This window comes from Mustela erminea, chromosome 6 (assembly GCF_009829155.1).
Source record: "Mustela erminea isolate mMusErm1 chromosome 6, mMusErm1.Pri, whole genome shotgun sequence".
Classification (NCBI taxonomy): Eukaryota; Metazoa; Chordata; class Mammalia; order Carnivora; family Mustelidae; genus Mustela; species Mustela erminea.
In genome coordinates, this window is record NC_045619.1 from 52,089,831 (window position 1) to 52,112,423 (window position 22,593).

Here is a 22,593-nt window from a genome sequence, read left to right on the forward strand (position 1 = left end):
TAGAATGTTGATAATTACTACTTAAGAAACAAGTATGTGTTTCTAAGAAAGAAAAGCAAAGAAGAAAACAAGTCTATGTTTTCCTTTCTTCCAGGAACAGAAGCAGGTGTGCCGGCCTTAGGTCAGAGGGGCATTCTCATCCCCAGCTGACAACTCTTCTCTGATCGGGCTCCACGAGACCCAATGTTTTGAACAACAGTGTCTGAGTCAGTCATGCAGCTTGTCACAGGATGTCAGTGTTCCAAGAAAGCAGCAGGTACATTGGGTGCAATGTCACTTACGTGTCAGGACTGGAGGTAAGACTTCCTTTTTTTTTTTTTTTTTTTTAAAAGATTTTATTTATGTATTTGACAGACAGAGATCACAAGTAGGCAGAGATGCAGGCAGAGAGAGAGAGAGAGAGAGGAGGAAGCAGACTCCTCGCTGAGCAGAGAGCCGGATGCGGGGCTCGATCCCAGGACCCTGAGATCATGACCCGAGCCGAAGGTAGAGGCTCAACCCACTGAGCCACCCAGGTGCCCCAAGACCCAACATTTTGAACAACAGCGTCTGAGTCAGTCATGCAGCTTGTCACAGGACGTCAGTGTTCTGAGAAAGCAGCAGGTACATTGGGCGCAATGTCACTTACATGTCAGGACTGGAGGTAAGACTTCTTTTTAACTAAAACCTCCTAGGCTTTTCTCTTTTCTCTGGTTGAGCCATGAAGTAAAACTGAAGTAGCTTGTCAGCATTCTGGCTTTGGTGCAGGAGTTACTTAGTGTCCCTGCAGGTAGAACATTGCAGGGAATGCCATTGTCTCTGTTCATTTACTGCTGTTCATAACCTGCACATCTCTTTCCTAGGAAGTCACTTGTATCAGAGAAGGAAGATGAGATTTACTCTTTGTGTGTTTTTAATGTATAATTTTTTTTAAGATTTTATTTATTTATCAGAGAGAGAGAGGGGGAGAGAGCGAGCACAGGCAGACAGAATGGCAGGCAGAGGGAGAAGCAGGCTCCCCGCTGAGCAAGGAGCCCGATGGGGGACTCGATCCCAGGACGCTGGGATCATGACCTGAACCGAAGGCAGCTGCTCAACCAACTGAGCCACCCAGGCATCCCTTTAATGTATAATTTGATCCTTACTCTAATGGTGTTTATTCACTTGGGCCTGGGGTATGGTCCTAGGCCAACATCTAGACTTAGGTGCCTTTTTGTGGCCAGATAGAGACATGGATGATGTCTTGTCATTTGTCAGAAGTGATGTTTCATAACTGATTAGTGTTTTCATCACAAGAGTTCCAATTAAGGTAGAGGGAAAATTCATAATTATTCAAAGTAGGCTTTTACCATTTAAAGCTTGACTTTCTAGTTTGACTAAATGTATCATCTAGATATTTTGACGTGCTGCACTTTCTCTGTAGTTTCTTTGGTGGTGGAGTCAGAGGAGAGTCTTTGGAAGTTCTCCTGGATAGAGGCACACTGGTAGCCTCAGGGGGCTTGGCAGACTTCAGGAGCCCTGGGGTGAATTCTGGAACTGCTTGTCTGACGCTGGGTTATTCAGGTGATCACACAGAGTTTGTTTCTCCTCATGAAATTGCTGGAAGGTAATATCTATGGAAAGGCTTTTTACACAGAAACTTTCGGGCTACTGAAGAGCAACGAACAATGAGGTGATTTGGGCTGTATTATTCTGTAAATAATAGCTTTATAACCCCCGTCATAGGCTATGGTATTTTATCACACAAGGAGTCCTCAGAAGTCTACAATGAAAGACTCAGATCTCAGAGCACATTCATGTTCCATTGATATGTGACTTAGAGTTTGCCCAGGTAGGAAGGTGATTTGAGAGAAATAGGACACATTTATGAAAGCGTTGGGCCAGTGTCATTTTGGCAAGAGGTGGGAATCCTGGAGTGTTGCAGCAGACAGGGGAGCACCAGGTCTGGGGAGAGCTACCAGGGGTCCCAGAGGAGAGTGGAGTGCATTCTGCAGGAGGGTGTGGGCAGGGCTGGCACTAGGGGTGGCCATGTGTCTCCTGTGTGACAGTTGTGACAGATCAGGGCTGTGAGCAGGTTCCTGACTGAGGACAGTTGAAGCCTGGGTGGTGAGCTGGCAGAAGCCCTTCTTCTGTGCCACTGGCCTCAGCCAACACACACGGGCTCTTCATCTGTCCCTGTCCCTCCAGTTCAGACTTCTCTGCGTTGCCAGCCCAGGACATTGGTTTGGGCTTCTTTCTTTGGGTGTGTGTGGAGTTTCACAACCTAGATGATGGAAGTGATGGGTCATCAGAACATCTGTTCCACTTGTATTTCCTGCTCTCCTCTAAGTCACAGCAGTGAGTCGTACCTGCTGGTGGAAGGGGCTATCTGTGCATTTTTAAATTTCCTGTTTTAATTAAACAATGGGAAACAAATCTCCTGAAATATTTAAAGAATTCTTTGTGGGTGTTCATGTTTTTCTCTTCTGTGACCCACATTCCAATATTAGAAAATATTTTTTTTAAGGAAAGCACAGGCATGGGGCTCTAACAGGGTCCAGTGGCCTTTGTGAGGAGGACAAATGGAGAAGGAGTGTAAGTTGTTGAGTAGCTCAGGGAGGGGCTCATTGTGCTCCCAGAGAACATCTACTCTTTCCCGGGGGTTGGGGGAAGCGTGGGGGTGGTGGTGCGCTTACTTGGTGGCCCATCCTGGGCCCTGAAACCTGACCCAGCGAGTCCCTTGTGACTTGAACTGGGGAACTGATGAAGAAAACAGAATGAACCTTGGAGGGGGCCTGCATCCTCTGTATTCGGACAACTCCACAGAGCAAACGAGCAAACGAGCTCATCATCCGTGATGTCAGGATCCCTGAGGGTGTGGGCTTTGCTTCCTGGGAAGAGGTTGTGTCTTCATCCTTATCTGAACGATAGCCATGTTGTCTGGTTATGGGGACCCAGAACCTTACGTGACCACATCATTATGACTCTTGTTATTTTTTTTTTTAAAGATTTTTTATTTATTTATCAGAGAGAGAGGTGGGGGAGAGAGCAAGCACAGGCAGACAGAATGGCAGGCAGAGGCAGAGGGAGAAGCAGGCTCCCTGCCGAGCAAGGAGCCCGATGTGGGACTCGATCCCAGGACGCTGGGATCATGACCTGAGCCGAAGGCAGCTGCTTAACCAACTGAGCCACCCAGGCATCCCATGACTCTTGTTATTTTAACAAAACAATATAGACATTGACTTTGAAATCCAAATATCAAAAGGAAAAACAAAAGCTCAACTATATCTATGAGGACTGAACTTTTGGTGCCTCTCATTAATATGGGTGATGTCAGGCTTCCCGTATGAGAAAGAACACTGAATTCTATTTGGATAGAAGTGTGCCGTGCCCATGTAGTGTTTTATTCTATCCATTTCCTGACTTCTCTGAAGGGAAAATAGGGTGATGTCTAGAGCTTGGATTCTGATTTGAAGGAATGGGAGACAAGAGATTTGAAAGAGCAGTGTTTATGCTGACGTGGTGCTCTGTGCCCAGTGAGCGAGGGATTGAAGCAAGGACTTAGAAGCTTTGGTGTTCAGGGAGGAGGTGGTCTGACTTTTCCACACACAGAGTTGCTTGGCTGATCTGCCTAAATGCACCCGTTCCTGCCTTTTGAATGCTGAACACGTTTCTGAGCCTGGAGTTGGCTTCTCTGCGAGCAGCATTGCGCTGGGGAGGAAAGCAGTCTCTGTGTCTTAGGAGTCACCGCGTCAGCAGGTGTGAGCCTGGCAGGGGAGTCAGATCAGACAGCTGGGAGGCCATGAGGCTGTGGTGGTGGGCCTTCGCTCTTGATGTACAGGCCAGCTTGCTCCAGGGACAGGGCTCTGCTCCCCAGCCAGCTCTCCTGCTGCAGATGCGGTAGGAAACTTGCTTCCTGTTTGGTTCTCCAGCCCTCATCTCAGCAGGAGGCTTGGTGGGAAGCAGCCCACAGGCAGCATTATGGATTCTTGCCCAGTGTGCCTCTTGCTTCCTCCGATGAGGCACTGCAGGTGTCCTCTGCCTTGTGCCTGTGAATTCTGCCAGCAGAAGCACTTCTTCCAGAGCCACACCCCTGAAAAATCCTTTCCTGTGCTGTGTGCAAGAGGTCAGTTTTCATTTGGAACTGATATCTCAGCTCCTGCCATGAGGTTCCAAGACCACATGGCACAGCAGTCTCCTTGAAGCTCTAGTTCCACATAGGGCTTGACATGTGAGACTGAGACTGAGCCTGGGCGGCCTGCTGCTGCTGCTGCTGCTGCAGGTTCCTTCCTGAAAAGTGTGCAGCAAAACCTCGTTTGTGGTGACATCCCAGGAGAGAGGGATAGGTGCACCATTCTGCCCCAGCATGGGAGGATGCCGGACATTAGTCATAGGTGGCTGTTTCCCAGGACCTTGGCCAGAGGGAGATTTGGACCCTGGGATGCTTCTCTGTTCAGCGTTCTCAGATGAGCACATCAGGCAAGTGGAGGACGTGTGTGTGCTCACCTGGAATCGAGGAAGGTGTCTGGTTTCAGGTTTCATGTGCAAGTGGATTCCTCTTATTGCTCATTTTCCTGATGGTCTTCAGGATGCTGTAGGGGGACCCATTGTTCTGGGCATCCTGGCTGTGCAAGAGCTCTGATCACCTTTTCTTTCTTTCTTTCTTTTTTTAAAAAAGATTTTATTTATTTATTTGACAGACAGAGATCACAAGTGGGCTGAGAAGCAGGCAGAGAGAGGAGGAAGCAGGCTCCCTGCTGAGCAGAGAGCCCAATGTGGGGCTCGATCCCAGGACCCTGGGATCATGATCTGAGCCGAAGGCAGAGGCTTTAACCCACTGAGCCACCCAGGCACCCCTTTGATCACCTTTTCCCCCAGGGCTCTGGATTAGGAAATTGGAGGGAGCCCATGGTGAAACCATCTGAGTAGGGCTCCGTTTCCCCCTTGCCAAGATGGCCTGGTGACTGGGATAACTGCTCTGGAAATAGAAAGCAGGAGACAGGGCTGGGGTGCTGAAGGGGGGATGGCAGTAGTGCTTGATATTCACATAGGGGCCAGGTGGGACTTTGCTAGGAAGGTGGTGCTTGAGTCAAGTTCTAAAGAAGGTGAGTGATATCACACCAAGAGCCTTATAAATGGAAGGGAACACATATGCAAAGGCCCTGGGGCAGGAACATAGCACGTATGTCCAGGAGCAGCAAGCCCTGTGGCCACAGCAGACAGCTTAGGACATGATCTTAGAGAGGTGACAGTAGGATGACAGAAAGCCAGGGCTGTGACCCCATGGGACCCTGTTTCACTGGGCCATCCTGGCTACAGTGTTGAGAACAGATGACACAGGGTTGAGGATAGCAAATGGAGGTCAATGATGAAGTGTTTCTAGAAATTCAGGCAAGAGATGGGCTCCAGTGTGGACAAGGCAGTCAGTCTTAGAAGGAGGGGTTAGAGTTCTTCTGGGTACCTACTGAAGCTGGAGCTCACAGGACTTGCTGATAGGTTTGATCTTGGAAATGGGAGAAAAGAGGAACTGAGGTAACTGAACTCTTGTGGTTGTCCCGAGTGAGGCAAAGGAGGTTTCTGGGGGTAGGAGGTAGTCCATGTTTCACCTGCTGAGGAAGGTGCCTTTCACAGTGGACCTGCTGATGTTTGTGTCCAGGAGAACTCTGAACTTCTACTGCCTCAGCAACTTTCAAGTACAAGTCTTCCCCACTTTTCTCAAAGTTCATGGAGACACTTGGCTTTTTTTTGAAAGATCTATGTTATTACCCAGCTCCAGTAGCAAGAAGAAACCTGAAGAGGATTTCTCTCTTGTGAAAAAAGTCAAAAAGTGGGCATTGCATTCAGCATCTGTTTTGTGGGAAACCACTGCAGATATGGTGTGCACCCCAACCAGCTCCTTCCTGGGCACTGTTCTCCACGTCCAGCCACCAGTGCTTTGAATTGTGTCTGTGAGCATCTCCTGTGCTTTGTCTCCATTTATTTGGGGGCATCCGTTAGGATGTTGTGTCCTGAGGCCTAAGAAGAACCAAAGAGAAGGAACTTTTGGTGTCTGAGCATGCTCACTCATTTTTCTGTAGAAATGAATGGTCATTCCTTTTTTTGTTTACAGCTTTTCTGCTGTGAAAGGTTTCCTAGGAAAACTGTCCTTTGAAGTAGTGGGGGAACCTGTACCCCATTCTGCAGGGTTAGCTTTTGTCTCCATGCTACATAGAACTTTCCATGACTTGTGGATTTTATCACTCAAACATGGCAGCTTTGACTACCTTCACCTGTTTCCCCCCACCATCCCTGAATCTGAAACCACCCATCTATTCTCATTACCTGTGCGGTCAGTATTTTTTTTTTCCCATGTGGAATGTCCATGACAGTCTCTGGTGTTTGTCTTTTTGTGTCTGAGTTACTTAGCATAAGGCTCCCAAGGTCAGTGTTTCCATGTATGGTTATTGTGAATAATGCTGCTGTGAACATGGCAGTGCATCTCTCTTTTGGAGGGAGTGTTTTTGTGTTTGCTTAAGAAATACTCAGTAGAGCAATTACCAGGTCATGTGGTAGTTCTATTAATTTTTTTCTGGAAACTCCACAGCGTTTGTCACAGTGGCTGCACCAATTTCCATTCCCACCAACAGTGCACAGGGTCCCTTAGTATACACACCCTTCACCACACCGGGTATTTGTCCTCGGACAATTACTGTTCCCACACTTGTGAGGTGATAGCTGATTGCAGTTTTGACTTCTGTTTCCCTGACGACAATTAGTGATGTTCAACAATTCTCTCTGTGTCTGTTGGCCACTTGTATGCCATCTTTGGAAAGTATCTATTCACATATTCTCCCCAGTTTCTCTTCAGTTTTTGTTTTGATTTGAAGGAGCATTTTGTGTATTTTTGGATATTTGCCTCTTCTCACACATAGGAGGTGCAGATAATTTTTCTCATTGGGGAGGTTTCCTTTAAGGGTTTGATGGTTTCTTTTGTCATGCAGAAATTTCAGTTTGATGTTCTTCCACTTGTTTATTTTTGCTTTTGTTGCCTTTGCTTTTGGTGTCTGATGCAAAAGTCTCTTCCCCAAAATCAGTATCAAGAAACCTACTACCTGTATTTTCTTTTTGGAGGTTTATGGATTCAGTTCTTATGTTCAAGTCAATCATCCATTCATAATTTGTATGTGTGGTGTAAGAAAGTGATCCAGTCACATTCTTCTGCATTTAGTGTCCAGATTTCCCAGTACCGTTCACTGAAGAGACAGTCCTTTCCCCATTGTTTATTTTCTTCTGCTGTGTCATAAGTTAAGACCGTACATGTGTGGTTTAGTTTCTGGGCTTTCTTTCTTTCTTTCTTTCTTTCTTTCTTTCTTTCTTTCTTTCTTTCTTTCTTTCTTTCTTCTTTCTTTCTTTCTTTCTTTCTTTCTTTCTTTCTTTCTTTCTTCTTTCTTTCATCTACAGTTTATTTGTTGGGAAAATATTTTTCCTATCAGAATATATGCAGTGTGGACTTCACTGATGATGTCTTCATACTCTTTGGTAGGACTTTTCTCTGACATCTGTGTTTTTGTACATGAGTAGCTGGATCTATAGCTTCAACAGGTTGAACATTTGGGCAGAGCTCCTTGTAGTATTCTACTCTTCCATCAGACACCAGATTGTCTGTCTTCTTTTGTGATGTTCTCAGTTCTGGTGATGGATATCTGTATTTCCTTTTCCATGGTAGATTTATTAAAGTGAATTTAATTTTTCTTAAAAGTGTAGATTCTAAATCATCCTTATTTTATAATATTTATGTCTATAAAACAGCACATTTTAAAAATGCATTTATTGGAAGCAACTGTTAGAACAGGACATCAATATTATAACTTCCCATTCAGAGTTAATCATTCTGTCAGAGCTAAGTTTAAATATACCTTTAATATACAAATGAATAAACTTTGCCATAAGTACTATGATTATCAGTTTCTGAGCTTTCTGTTGTGTTCCATTGACCTGTGTGACTGTTTTTATGCCAGTGCCATACTGTTTTGATGACAACAGCTTTGTAATCTAACTTGAAATTGGAGTGTGGTGACTCTAGGTGGCTTAGTCGCTTGTTCGCTTGTTTGCTTGCTTGCTTTCTATCAGTGAGATTATTTATTTATTTATTTGTAGTTTACATTTGTATTCTAAATGTTTTTCTTTCACTTCTTTGTCATTATGATCATACAATGTGTTACTTGTTTCAGGGGTACAGGTTTGAGAGCCTTCGTTTTGCCCACCACATGGTGCTCACCACAGCACATACCTTCCCCATGCCCAGCACCCAGCCACCCCATTCCCCCATCTCCTACCCCTTCAAAAACCCTCAGTTTGTTTCCTGAGATTAAGTGTCTCTTTTCCTTTGACTCCCTCTTGGGTTTCATCTTTCTTCCCTTTTTCCTCACTTCCCCTATGATACTGTTTTGTTTCTTAAATTCCATATATCAGTGAGATCATATGATAATTGTCCTTCTCTGATTGACTTATTTCACTTAGCATAATACCCTCTAGTTCCATCCATGTCGTGGCAAATGGCAAGATTTCATTTTTTTAAAAACGATTTTATTTATTTATTTGCCAGAGAGAGAGAGAGAGAGATCACAAGTAGGCAGAGAAGCAGGCAGAGAGAGAGGGGGAGAAGTAGACTCCCCGCTGAGCAGAGAGCCCTATGTAGGGCTCGATCCCAGGACCCTGGGATCATGACCCGAGCTGAAGACAGAGGCTTAACCCACTGAGCCACCAAGGCACCCCAAGATTTCATTTTTATTTTTTATTTATTTTTTAGATTTTATTTATTTATTTTTGATAGAGATCACAAGTAGGCGGAGAGGAAGGCAGAGAGGGAGGGGGGAAGCAGGCTCCCCGCCAAGCAGAGAGCCCGATGCAGGGATCCCAGGACCCTGGGGCCATGACCTGAGCAGAAGGCAGAGGCTTTAATCCACTGAGCCACCCAGGTGCCCCAAGATTTCATTTTTTAATGGCTGTATAATACTCAATGGTATATATACCCATATATATCCATTCATCTGTTGATGGACATCTGGACTCTTTGCATACTCTGGCTCTTGTGGGCATTGTTGCTATAGACATTGGGGTGCAGGTGACCCTTTAGAGCACTACATTTTTATCTTTGGATTAAACACCCAGTTGTGCAGTTGCAGGGTTTTAGGGTAGCTCTATTTTCAACTTCTTGAAGAACCTCCACATTGTTTTCCAGGGTGGCTTCACCAGCTTGCATTCCTACCAACAGTATAAAACACTTCCCCTTTCTTCACCTCCTCACCAACACTTGTCTTATCCTGACTTGTTCATTTTAGCCATTCTGACTGGTGTAAGGTAGTGTCTCATTAAGGATTTGATTTGTATTTTCCTAATATCAAGGGATGTTGAGCACTTTTTTAAGTGTCTGTTGGCCATTTGGATGTCTTCTTTGGAGAAATGTCTGTTCATGTCTTTGCCCCATTTCTTGATTGGATTATTTGTTCTGAGGGTGTTGAGTTTGGTAAGTTCTTTCTAGATTTTGGATACGAGCCCTTTATCTGATACGTCATTTGAAAATATCTTCTCTCGTTCTTTTTGTTGCCTTTTAGTTTTGTTGACTGTTTCCTTTGCTGTGTAAAAGCTTGCTATCTTGATGAAATCCCAACAATTCATTTTTGCTTTTGTTTCCCTCACCTTTGGAGACATGTCTAGCAAGAAGTTGCTGTGGTTGAGGTCAAAGAGGCTGCTCCCTCTGTTCTCCTCAAGGATTTGGATGAATTCCTGTCTCACATTGAGGTCTTTCATCCACTTGGAGTCTATTTTTTGTGTATGGTATAAAGATATGGTCTAGCTTCATTATTCTGCTTTATTATTCTGATATCCATCTTCATTATTCTCATTATTATCTCCCTTGTTCCCAACACCATTTATTGAAGACAGCTTTTTCCCCCCCATTGGATATTCTTTCCTGCTTTGAGGAACATTAGTTGACCCTAGAGTTGAAGGTCCATTTCTGGCTTCCCTATTCTGTTCCTTTGATCTGTGTGTCTGTTTTTGTGCCAGGATCATACTGTTTTGATATTACAGCTTCTTAGTAAACCTTGAAGTCTGCAGTTGCGTTGCCTTAAGTGATGGTTTTCCTTTTCAACATCCCTTTGGCTATTCAGGCTCTTTTCTGCTTCCATACAAATTTGGGGATTATTCATTCCAGTTCTATGAAAAATGTGGATGGTATTTTGATAGGGATTGAATTGAATCTGTGGATTGTTCTGGGTAGCATAGACATTTTCACAATATTTGTTTTTCCAATACATGACCAAGGAACGTTTTTCTATTTGTGTCTTCTTCCATTTCGTTCATGACTATGGTATGGTTTTCTGAGTACAGATCCTTTGCCTTTTTGGTTAGAGTCCTAATCTTATGGTTTGGGTGTGATTATACATGGGATGGACTCCTTAATTTCTGTTTCTTCTGTTGCATTGTTGCTGCAGACAAATGCAAGTGATTTCTGTGTATTGATTTCATATCCTGCCACTTTATGGAATTTGTGGGTGAGTTCTAGCAATTTTGGGGTGGAGTCTTTGGGTTTTCCACAGAAGGTATCCTATTGTCTGCATAGGGTGAGAGTTTAACTTCTTCTTTGCTGATTTGGACACCTTTTATTTCTTTTTCTTGTCTGATGGCTAAGGCTAAGAATTCTAGTACTATGTTGAACAATAGTGATGAGAATGGGTATCCCTGTTGTGTTCCTGACCTGAAGGGAAAAGCTCTCAGTTTTCCCCCACTGGGAGTGATATTCTCTGTAGTTTTCCCATAGATGGCATTTATGATGTAGAGGTACCCTCTATCTCTCCACAGTGAAGAGTTTTGATCAAGAAGGAATGCATTAATTTGTTGAATGCTTTTCTGCACCCATTGAGAGGATCCTATGGTTCTTGTTCTTTTTTCTATTAAGATAGTGGATTCCATCGATTGATTAGCCATTGTTGAATCACCCTTGCAGCCCAGGAATAAATTTTATTTGGTCATGGTGAATCATCTTTTTTTTTTAGTTTTAAAAAATTTCTATATATATATATATATATATATAGAGAGAGAGAGAGAGAGAGAGAGCGCACGTGTGCATACAAGCAGGGGACAGGGGAGAGGGAGGAGAAGCAGGCTCCCCACTGAGCAGGGAGTCTGATGAGGGGCCTGATCCTAGGACCACAGGATCATGACCCAAGCCAAAGGCAGATGACCAATGGATTGAGCCACGCAGGTACCCCGTGACTCATCCTTTTAATGAATTGTTGGATCCTATTGGCTAGTATGTTGGTGAGAATTTTTCAACCATATTTATCAGGAATAGGGGTAGTAATTCTCCTTTTGGGTGGGGTCTTTGTCTGGTTTTGGGATCAAGGTAATGCTGGCCTTATCAAAAGGGTTTGGAAGAGACTATGCTGAGTGAAATAAGTAAAGGAGAGAGCCAATTATATAGTTTCACTTATTTGTGGAACATAAGGAATAACACGGAGGACATGGGGAGATGGAGAGGAGAAGGGAGTTGGTGCAAATTGGAGGGGGAGATGAACCATGAGAGACTGTGGACTCTGAGGAACTAACTGAGGGTTTTGGAGGGGAGGGGGCATGGGAGGTTGTTGAGCCTGGTAATGGGTATTGTGGAGGGCATGTATTGCATGGGGCACTGGGTGTGGTGCATAAAAAATGAATTCTGGAACACCGAAAAGAAATTTAAAAAAATAAAAATTACCAAAAAAGCGTTTGGACATTTTCCTTCCAGTTTATTTTTTTGAGAAGTTTCAGAAGAAGAGGTATTAAGTCTTCTTTAAATATTTGGTAGAATTCCCCTGGGAAGTCATCTGGTGCTGGGCTCTTGTTTTCTGGAGGATTTTTGATGACTGCTTTAATTTCATTGCTGATTATGAGTCTCTTCAGGTTTCCTTTTCTTCCTGGTTCAGTTTTGGTTGTTTCTATGTTTCTGGGAATGCATCCATTTTTTCTACACTGCCTGACTGGTTGACATAGGGTTGGTATCCTATGTTCTTAAACTTGTTTGTATTTCCTTGGTGTTGGGTGTGATCTCTTCTTCTTGATTCATGATTTTATTTATTTGGGTCCTTTCTGTGTTCTTTTTGAGAAATCTGGCCAGGGTTATATCAATCTTATTCTTTCAAAGAAGCAGCTCCTAGTTTTGTTGATTTGTTCTACTATTCTTTTGGTTTCTGCTTCATTGATCTCTGCTCTAATATTTATTATTTCTCTTCTCCTTCTGGATTTAGGCTTTCTATGCTCCTCTTTCTCCAGCTCCCTTAGATGTAGGGTTAGGTTGTGTATTTGAGACCTTTCTTAGTTCTTGAGAAACACTTGTAGTGATACATACTTCCCTCCTAGGACTGCCAGATCAAATGAAGGTGTCCTCCTCCTCTACTATCTTGGACTCTCTCTCTCGTCTCCTTTCTCCAGATTGCTTTGGGTACAGTGGACATGTTAAGATTATTAATGCTTTCAGTTAATGAGCATGGTGTATGCTTCCATCTATATGTGTCATCTTCCAAATCTTTGGCCCATACATTCACCCACCAACATGCACATATTTTTCCTTCCTTTTCCTCCATGTGTTCAGTATACCAGGTCTTCCTCATTCTTAGTTACTTTTATTCCTAGGTTATTTATTTATCTATGTATTTACTTATTTATTGCTTGATACAATTGTCAATGGCATTGCTTTCTTAATCTCTGTGAAAGTTGGTCATCGGTATATAGAAATTCAAGTTGGGGCACTTGGTTGGCTCAGTCGGTTAAGTGTCTGCCTTCAGGTCAGGTCATGATCCTGGCGTTCTGGGAATGAGTCTGGCATTGGGCTTCCTGCTCAGCAAGGAATCTGCTTTTCCCTCTTTGCTGCTCCCCCTACTTATTCTCTCTCTCTCTGTCTCTCTGTGTCAAATACATATATTCTTTAAAAAAAAGAAATGCAACATGTCTCTGTATAATTGACTTTGTGTCCTGCAGCTTTACTGAATTTATTTATTCTAATTTGTTCAAATTTGTTTATTTGTTAATAAAAAATTTATTTATTTTTTTTGGACACCTTAGGGATTTCTACATGTAGTATCATGTCATCTGCAAATAGTGACCATTTTTTTTTTCTATTTAGATTTCACATCTTTTTTTTTTTTTTTTTTGTCTAAATGGTTTCGCAAGGGCTTTCAAGATGATGATGAATGAAAGTGATAAAAGTGGGCATCTTTATCTTGTTCTTGCTGGTAGTGGGAACGTTTTCAGCATTTCACCCTGGAGTGTAACATCAGCTGTGGGCTTTTCATACAGGGCCTTTGTTTGGTTGAGGTATGTTCCCTAAGTACCCAGATGGTTTAGAGTCTTTATCATAAATGCATATTGAATCTTGTCAAGTGTTCTTTCTGCATCTGTTGGAACAATCCTAGGATTTTTTTTTTTTTAAAGATTTTATTTATTTATTTGACAGAGAGAAATCACAAGTAGATGGAGAGGCAGGCAGAGAGAGAGAGAGAGGGAAGCAGGCTCCCTGCCAAGCAGAGAGCCTGATGCGGGACTTGATCACAGGACCCTGAGATCATGACCTGAGCCGAAGGCAGCGGCTTAACCCACTGAGCCACCCAGGCGCCCCAATCCTAGGATTTTTATCTTTTATTTTGGTAAGGTGGTGTGTGCTATTGATGGATGTGCAGATGTGGAATCATCCTTGCATCCCTGGAATAAATCCCACTGGATCATGTTGTGTGATTCTCCTGTTGGATTGTTGAATTGATATTGCCGATAATTTGTGGAGGATTTTTGCATCTCTATTCACGAGGGATATTGGCCTTTCCTTTTCTTGTAGCATCTTTGTCTTGTTTTGGTAGCAGGGTACTGCTGCCTTCATGAAATGAGTTTGGATGTATGCCCTTCTCTTCCTTTTCAAAAACAGTTTGGGAAGAATTGGTTTTAATTCTTCTACTGTCTGGTTAGAACTTCTCAGTGAAACTGTCTAGTCTTGGGCATTTGTTTACTGGGAGGATTTGATTATCAAATCCATCTTTTTACTAGTGATCAGTATGTTCAGATCCCTCCCCCCCTTCATAGTTGATTCTAGTTTGTTGCTAGGAACTTATCCATTTCTTCTCGGTTGTCAAAGGTGTTGGCCTCTACTTCCTCATGGTAATCTGTAACGATCCTTTGTATTTTTGTGATATTCCTTGTAATAGCTCCAGTTTCTTTCTTTCTTTATTTTTTTTTTTTTAAAGTTTTTCTCATTTTCAATTTAAATTCAGTTAGCCAAGGTACAATTTTTGATGTAATGGTCAATGATTCATTAGTTGCACATAACACCCAGGGCTCATCACCACATGTCCCCTCCTTAATACCCATCACCCAACTACCCTAACCCCCCAACCTACCTCTCGTCCAGTTTGTTTCCTGTGATTAAGAATCTCTCTTTGTCTCCCTCCCTGATTTCTTCCCATTCAGTTTTCCCTCCCTTCCCCTGTGGTTCTCCACACTATTCCTTGTGTTCCACATAGGAGTGACACCATATGATTATTGTTGTTCTCTGCTTGAATTAATTTAATTTAGTATAACCCCCTCCATTTCCATCCATGTCGATGCAAATGGTGGGTATTCATCCCTTCTGATGGCTGAGTAAAATTCTATGGTATGTATGTACCATATCTTCTTTATGCATTCCTCTGTTGAAGGACATCTGAGCTCTTGTGGACATTGGCTCTTGTGGACATTGCTGCCATGAACATTGGGGAGCATGTATTCCTTCTCACTGCATCTGTATCTTTGGGGTAAATACCCAGGAGTGCAATTGCTGGGATGTAGGGCAGCTCTACTTTTAACTTTTTGAGGAACCTCCATGCTGTTTTCCAGAGTGACAGCACCAGCTTGCATTCCCACCAACAGTGTAAGACTGGGTTTCCCTTTCTCCACATCCTTGCCAACAGTTGTTTTTTCCTGTCCTGTTAATTTTAGCCATCCTAACTGCTGGTAGGTGGTATCTCATTATGGTTTTGAATTCCCTGATGATAATTGATGTGGAGCATTTTTTCATGGACTGTTGGTCATTTGTGTGTTGTTTTCCTGGCCTTTAGAGACATGTCTTGCAAGAAGTTGCAGTTCCCAAGGTTGAAGAGGTTGTTGACTGTGTTATCACCTAGGATTTTGATGTGAGACAGGAATCCATTATCTTTATTTCCTCATTGTATTTGAGCCCTCTCTCTTTCTTGGTGAATCTAGCTAAAAGTTTGTCAGTTTGGTTTGTCTTTCCAACAAGTGCAGCTCATATTTTCATTGATCTTTTGTCTTTTTAGTCTCCATTGGATTTATTTCCACTTTCCTTTTTGTTATTTCCTTGTATCTGATTTTGGGCTTTGCTGGTTTATTTGTTTGTTTGTTTGTTTCCCCCCACTTCTTTCCGTGTATATTAAGTTGGTTATTGGAGAGCTTTCAGATGGATTGATGAGGACCTGAATTTTTATGAACTTCCCTCTTAGAGCCACTTTGGCTGCATGCCATAACTTTTCATAGGTTCTCTTTTTCATTTTCTCAAGGTACTTATAAATTTTCCTTTGATTCCTTATTTGACTATGGGTTGTTTACTAGCATGTTGTTGAATTTTCACGTATTTGTGACTGTCCCATTTTCTTCTTGTGACTGATTTCTATTTTTATACTGTTGTAGTTGGACAAGATTTGAACCAGAGCATGAAGGGAGCATTCAGTTTAAAGGTTAGATTCCTGGGGTATTTTCTGAGGGCACACCATGACTTCTCTGGGGACAGAGGACAGTTTTATGAGATGGGGGGGGGTGGTCAACCCTTGTTAGAATTACTGAGTACTACCATGCCAGCTGTGTACCACTGTTCACACTGTAGCCCTGATGGACATGTACTTCCTTAGAAACTATTTTCCAGGAGGTGCAGTGTGGTCCTCTCTAACAGAAAGGTGCCATGTGGGTACATGACATGGCCCCAAGTCATATACCAGGATGTATGGTAAATTGGGGGATCAGAACCTGACTTTCTGTTGGAAGTGACAGAAACAGGGCATGGTGAGTTTCATGACAATAGCCGAGGTCCCAAGTGATCCACTGGGTGTTGGTGGTGGGTGGGGAAGTGGGGCCTGTGGTCTGTCTCATCAGAACCTGTGGAATTCAGGTACACCCTCCTGTCTGTTGAGTTGTATGGAGACAGGTAGACAGCACGCGGGTCACACTAGACCACCACCAGAGGGGCAGTGTGTGGTGGGAGCCAGTGCTCATTTCCATGAAAACTGATAGGGATCTGGTGACTGTGATTCCTAGCAGCAGCATGGGGAGAGGAGGGCGGTGGTGGTGCACACTTCCTAGGGTTGTGGTCAGCACTAAACTGGAGTCCAATGAACTGAACCATGCCTGGCACAGAAGGCGCCCAGTCACTGTAGCTGTGGGCACTGTGCCCATGGCACTTTCATGCCAGGGGCTCTCAGGCTGCCACCTCCTATTTTTCATCATCATCATGGTCATGAGCCTCTGCTCTTGCCCCATGGCCCCCCAGGGTATTGCTCTCCCTCCATCTGGCCCTCATTCTCTGCCTTGTGCCAGCTGATGCCAGGGTAGCCTTCTCAAGAGGCAGCTCTGTCAGTCCCCTGATGGAACACTTCCATCCATCCCCTGTGAGTGAGGATGATGCCCTGCCCTGGCAGGAGGCTGCAGGTTCCTCTGAAAAATGGGTTTCCAATCAGGAGAACCATGTCTTCCTTTTCAGCCTGGCCTGCTCTCCCCTCAGTCATCCTCAGGGCAGCTGTCCCCACTTCCTCAGGTGACAGCTATGACCTTAAAAACTAATATTGTTTTGTGTTTCTCCATGCCTTAGTTCATCCATGGCATGTCTTTCAAACCTCTCATTGGGTTTTCACTAGTCCTGCAGGGCTCTCTGCTCAAAGAGGGGATGACCTCGGAGGGCCAGCCTTCCCTGCCACCACCCTCTGCATGTTCCTGAGCCCTGGAGCCAGGTGCCCCACTGCTGAGGGACCTGAGCCAGCCCATCCTGAACCCAGGCTGTGTCAGCAGTGTAGACTGATGTGTGCCAGGAGCAGTGGGCAGGTGGTATGGGCCAGGGGCATGCAGTTTCTCTCTCTCTCTCTCTTTTTAAAAGATTTTATTGATTTATTTGTCAGAGGTAGGCAGGTAGGCAGAGAGGCAGGCAGAGGGAGAGGAGGAAGCAGGCCCCCTGCTAAGCAGAGACCCCCCCGCCCCATGCGGGGCTCGATCCCAGGACCATGGGATCATGGGATCATGACCTGAGCCGAAGGCAGAGGCTTTAACCCATTGAGCCACCCAGGAGCCCCACAGTTTCTCTTTCTTATTCCTTCCTCCCTCTCCCTCCCAGAGGTAGCTCAGAGCAGCCTCCACAGTCCACATCACGAGATCCCTTGACCTGTGCCTCCAGTATTCAGCTGGTGAGCTTGGTGGCTTCCTGTTGCTTCTGTGTCCCATACCCGCACCCATGGCAGTTCCTGGATCAGGGGAGGGATCTTCCCCTGGTCTGTACTTGAACCTCTTCCTCTCCCATACTGAGCCCACACACCTTTGTGTCTTCCATGGATGTGCTTGGAAGCAAGCTCGTCCACAGGAAATCTAGTAGCCAAATGGATCCAAGTCACGGCCACTGAATTAGTGATCCAGGACAGAGAACAAACCAGCTCTGAAACCTGTCACACATTCTGTGACCATCTTGTACTAAAACAGACAACAGTAATTGCTTTCTGGATTATTACAAGGCATCTTTCTCTACTTACACTCTCTGGAATGCATAGGTGCTGATCCTGGATGAAAAGGGACTATGGCTCCCCTGGGCTAGGATTTACAGGTAAATTTAGTGAAATTTGAATTCGAGGCATAGAATGAATAAATATTGATGAGGAAGTACTCCCAAGTAGGGCATATGATCATTGTGTATCGAAGCTTTTTCAGATAGGTTACTAAAAGAAAACTCCTTTTTATTGTTTATTTTAATTCCAGTCAAGTTAGCATACAGTGTTATGTTAGTTTCAGGTGTGCAATAGCGTGAGTCAGTAATTCTGTATTTTACTCACTGCTCACCAAGAAAAGTGGACTCTGAGTCCCCTTCATCTGTTTCTCTCATCCCTCCACCCACCTCCACTTTGGTAACCATCAGTTTGTTCTCTATTGTTAAGAATCTGTATTTTTGTTTGTCTCTTTTTTCTCCTTATTTATGTGTATTTGTTTCTTCAATTCTACACCAAAGTGACATCATATGGTATTGTCTTTCTCTGACTGACTGATTTCACTTAGGATAATCCTTGCTAGATCCATCTGTGTGGCTGCAAATGGCAAGATTTCATTCTTTTCATGACTAAGTAATATTCCACTGTGTGTATGTGTGTGTTTACACATCTCTCATCTCATTTAGCACTCTTTCAGTGGACACTTGAGTGCTTCCATATTGTGATCTTGTAAATAATGCTGCAAGAAACATAGGGGTGCATGTATCCTTTTGAGTTATTGTTTTTGTATGCTTTGGGTACATACCCAGTAGTGTGGTTGCTGCATTCTAGGGTAGCTCTATTTGTAATGTCTGGAGGACCCTCCATACTGATTTCCAGAGTGGCTGCAGCAGGTTGCTTTTCTACCAACAGTGCACGAGGGTCCCCTTTTCCCATATCCTCCTAGTACCTGCTGTTCCTTGTGCTGTCGATGGGAGCCATTCTGACAGTATATGCTAATATCTCATTATACTTTTGATTTGCATTTTCCTGAGCTTGGATGATGGTGAACATCTTTTCATGGGACCGTTGGCCATCTGTATTTCTTCTTTGGAGAAATGTCTATTTATGTCTTTGGGCTACTTTTTAACTGGAGTGTTTGTTTTCTAGTGTTGAGTTGATTCCACTCCACATATTTTGGACACTATCCCTTTACTGCATAGGATATTTGCAAATATCTTCTCCCTTTTAGTAGGTTGTCGTATTATTATTATTTCTTCCTAGTTCTTCTGCTGTGCAGAAACTTTTTATTTTGATATAGTCCCAGTTGTTTATTTTTGCTTTTATATCCTTTCCCTCAGGAGACAGTCTAGAAAAATGTTGCTTTGGTCCATGTCAAGAAGTTACTGTCTGTGCCCTCTTACAGAATTTTTTATGGTTTCAGGTCTTCCACTGAGGTCTTGAAACTATTTTGAGTTTATGTGTATGGTGTAAAGAAGCAGAGTAATTGCATTCTTCTGTGAGTAGATGTCCAGTTTTCTCAACACTGTTGTAGAGACTGTCCTTTTCCTTTTTGATATTCTTGCCTGCTTTGGGGAACACTAATTGGCCACACAATCATGGGTTTATATCTGAGTTTCTGTCCTGTTCCCTAGGTTGCTGTATGTATTTTTGTGCCAGTGCCATACTGTTAGGATGACTATAGCTTTGTAGTATAACTTGAAATCTGGAATTGTGGCTCCTCCAGCCTTGTTTTTCTTTCTCAATATTACGTTGGCTATTCTGTATCTTTGGTGGTTCCACACAGATTTTTAGGAGTGTTTGCTTGAGTTCTTTTTGTTTAACTGAATGTCAATGAGACAAGCTATAGTACATCATTAGTTTCAGCTGTAGTGTTTAGTAATAGATCAGGTGTGTATAAAGCCCAGTGCGCATTGCAACACATGTGCTCCTTAATGCCCATCACCCAGTTACCCCATCCCCCATCTAACTCCCCTCCAGCAACCCTCAGTTTGTTTCTGTAATGAAGAATCTCTCATGTTTTTTCTCCCTCTTTGATGACTTCCCATTCAGTTTTCCCTCCCTTACCCTCTGATCCTCTGTGGTGTGTCTCCTATTTCACATATGAGTGAACCCATGTGCCAGCTGTCTTTCTCTGACAGACTTATTTCGCTCAGCATAATACCCTCCAGTTCCAGCCAGGTGGATGTGATGGTAGGTCTTCATCCTCTCTGATGGCTGAATAATATTCCATTGTAGATATGAACCACATCTTCTTTATCCATTCACCTGCCCATGGACATCTGGGCTCTTTCCATAGTTTGGCTAGAGCGAATAATGCTGCAATGAACATTGGGGGGCAGGTGCCACTATTTTCACTCAACCTGTATTTTTGGGGTAAATACCTAGTAGTGCGATTGCTGGGTCATAGGGTAGCTCTATTTATAGATTCTTGAAGAAACTGGATAACATTTGGCAGAGTGGCTGTATAAGCTGGCATTCTCACCAGGAGTGTAAGACTGTCTCCCTTTCCCCACATCCTCGCCAACATTTGTTGTTCCCTGCCTTGAGGATTTTAGCTATGCCAGCTGTTGTAAGGTGGTATCTCATTGTGGTTTTGATTTGTATTTCCCTGATGGCTATTGATGTGAAGCACTTTTTCGTTTGTCTCTTGGTCTCTTGTATGTTCTTTTGGGAGAAAAGTGTGTTCATGTTTTCACCAGCTGGACATCGTCCCCTGACAGCCACATCCAGCTGAGCCCATCATCTGCTCTGCTCAAGGGCAGCAAACAGACCAGGTGCAGGTGGGACTCCCTCCTGTCAGGCATGGCTTGCTTCCAAGAGGTAGAGAGGTGGGCCAGCTCACATGCACATGACGTATTCCCTTGGTTCCTTGCTATCGGCCTCCCCTTCTGTCACCCTGGTCCTAAACCTTTAGCTTCTGTGAGAACTTGGGTTTGCAGATTTCTGTGACATTTCAAAGTGCAGATCTGCTTTGGCTTTGTTCCCTGTACTTGGGTTGGAGATGAAGGTGGTAAGAGTCATCCTACTCTGAAAGCAGCCAAAAGAAAGATCAAGTGTGCTCTGCCCCTAGCACCTCAGGTTTGAAAGCCATGGCCAACTACATATTTCATGTTCTACATGATCAGCTTTAGGGACACATGGATGTGTGTGACATGAAATCGTACAGAAAGAAATTTTGTTACTGAACTTTTGCCTTGCAGAAGACAGTTTAGGGACACCGCCCCTTGCTGCCCTATCTTTTCTGGTCTGGCTAATGCCCGGTCACACGGACAAGTGTAGCCACACAAGGGCATAACTGTGACTTCCTCCTAGAATATTCCTGGGCTCCCTGCATCCAGATCTGACCAACCCTTCACACCCCCAGTTCTCCTTAGTATCCCCTGTCATGGTGTTTGTCACAGAAGGCTGTCATTTGTTGTCTCTTGGTCTGTTCTTTCTGCTTGGAGTAGATCTCTCTCAGATGCCTGGCTGGATGACAGGTGGATGAATGGTTTCAGGATCTTTGGTCCTGGAAAAGCAGGCATCCTTCAAAACCTTGATGGGCAGGGGGAGTCTCTGGCCCTCTATATGCCCCCAGCCTTGGTGAAACCTACTGTCCAGGACAAGGTACTTGGGAGTCCTTTCAGATGAAGTTTGTTTTATGAAGGTGGCTTCCTTCTGAGATCACTATGCAACCACATTGCGTGGCCATTCCTGTGGGACAGAAGGCATGCTACTGTATTGTATTCTTCTTGCACACTCTGCCTATCAAAGAGGAAACACATGCTCACCCTCACAAGTTCAGACTTACACCTCCATTTCTGAGCATCACTACCCTGTAAATGACAGTGAATTCCCATTGGGCTGCAGACCTGTAGACGTGCCATTCCAGGTGTCAGTAGAGGAGGATGGAGATGGTGTTCTGGCTAAAAGGATGGAAGCCCTTGCCTCTGTGGATGATGAAATTAGATTTTACCCAGAAGGTGCTATGTTCTACTTAAAGTAGGGACATGATCCTAGGATCTTTGAGACCAGGGATCAGCAGAGACGTTTCTGGGAAGTCTTCTGTAAAGATTTTCTGTTAGGTGCTGCAGTCCATGTGGTGTCTCCAGCAATGACTCCACTCTTGCATTGTGGCATGAAAGCAGCCACAGACCATCCATAACTAATGTTCCAGACACACTTGATTGCGAGAATATGGGGCAAGGTCCCATTTGGCCAATAGGTGTGTTTCCCACACTACAGATCTGGAACACAATGGATGATGCGGCAGAGGGCTCTTTTTTTCCAGTGGCAGAGTGGGAAGACACTGGGATCTATCCTGGCTGACCCTGGCCCCTGCACTTGAAAGGAAAAAAAGATGATAGTGAAATGGGCCAACAATGAAAGCCACAGGAATTCCTCCCCATTTCTTTGTAGGCATTGAGCTTCCCACAACACGTTTGTCTGTGGTTGAATCCCATGTAGGTATTGTTTGGCTGAATAAGTCCCCATTGCCTGACGGGTATATCGAACAGATGCTTATATTGTTCAGGCCAAGACCATGAGCATTTTTAGGGTTCTCCTGAGTTAACAGAGGATCTCACATGTGTGGGCTTCAGGACTTGTCTGATTCTGCCCTCAGCAATGTTATGGAGCACTGGCCTCCTGGGCTCTTTGTGGTGCTGGCACGGGCCTGGCCTAGACCACTTCTGCAATGTGGAAAAGCCTGGGTGGTCCACTCCATGCTTGGCTCTGCAGGCTGAGACCTGAGGGTGCTCCCACCTGATTGATTGGGACGAGGTCATATGCCTATGGATGAGCCACTCCCTGGAGCCAGGGAGTAGAGACATGGAGATTGGCCCAGGTTGTTAGGACCTCTGTTATAATGACTTTTTTAATGGCTGTGGTGGCAAGATCTTCTGGGATGGTCTGTTAATAA

The 22,593-nt window shown here is 44.1% G+C and overlaps 1 long non-coding RNA gene across 1 annotated transcript in view; it reads left to right on the forward strand.

The window, feature by feature from the left end:
- The first annotated feature begins 539 nt into the window (after nucleotides 1-539).
- LOC116593220 overlaps nucleotides 540-22,593 on the forward strand; it is a 43,329-nt gene continuing 21,275 nt past the window's right edge. Inside the window, exon 1 of the long non-coding RNA XR_004286834.1 lies at nucleotides 540-643. This is a non-coding gene — a long non-coding RNA (uncharacterized LOC116593220). The remainder of the gene's footprint in view (nucleotides 644-22,593) is intronic.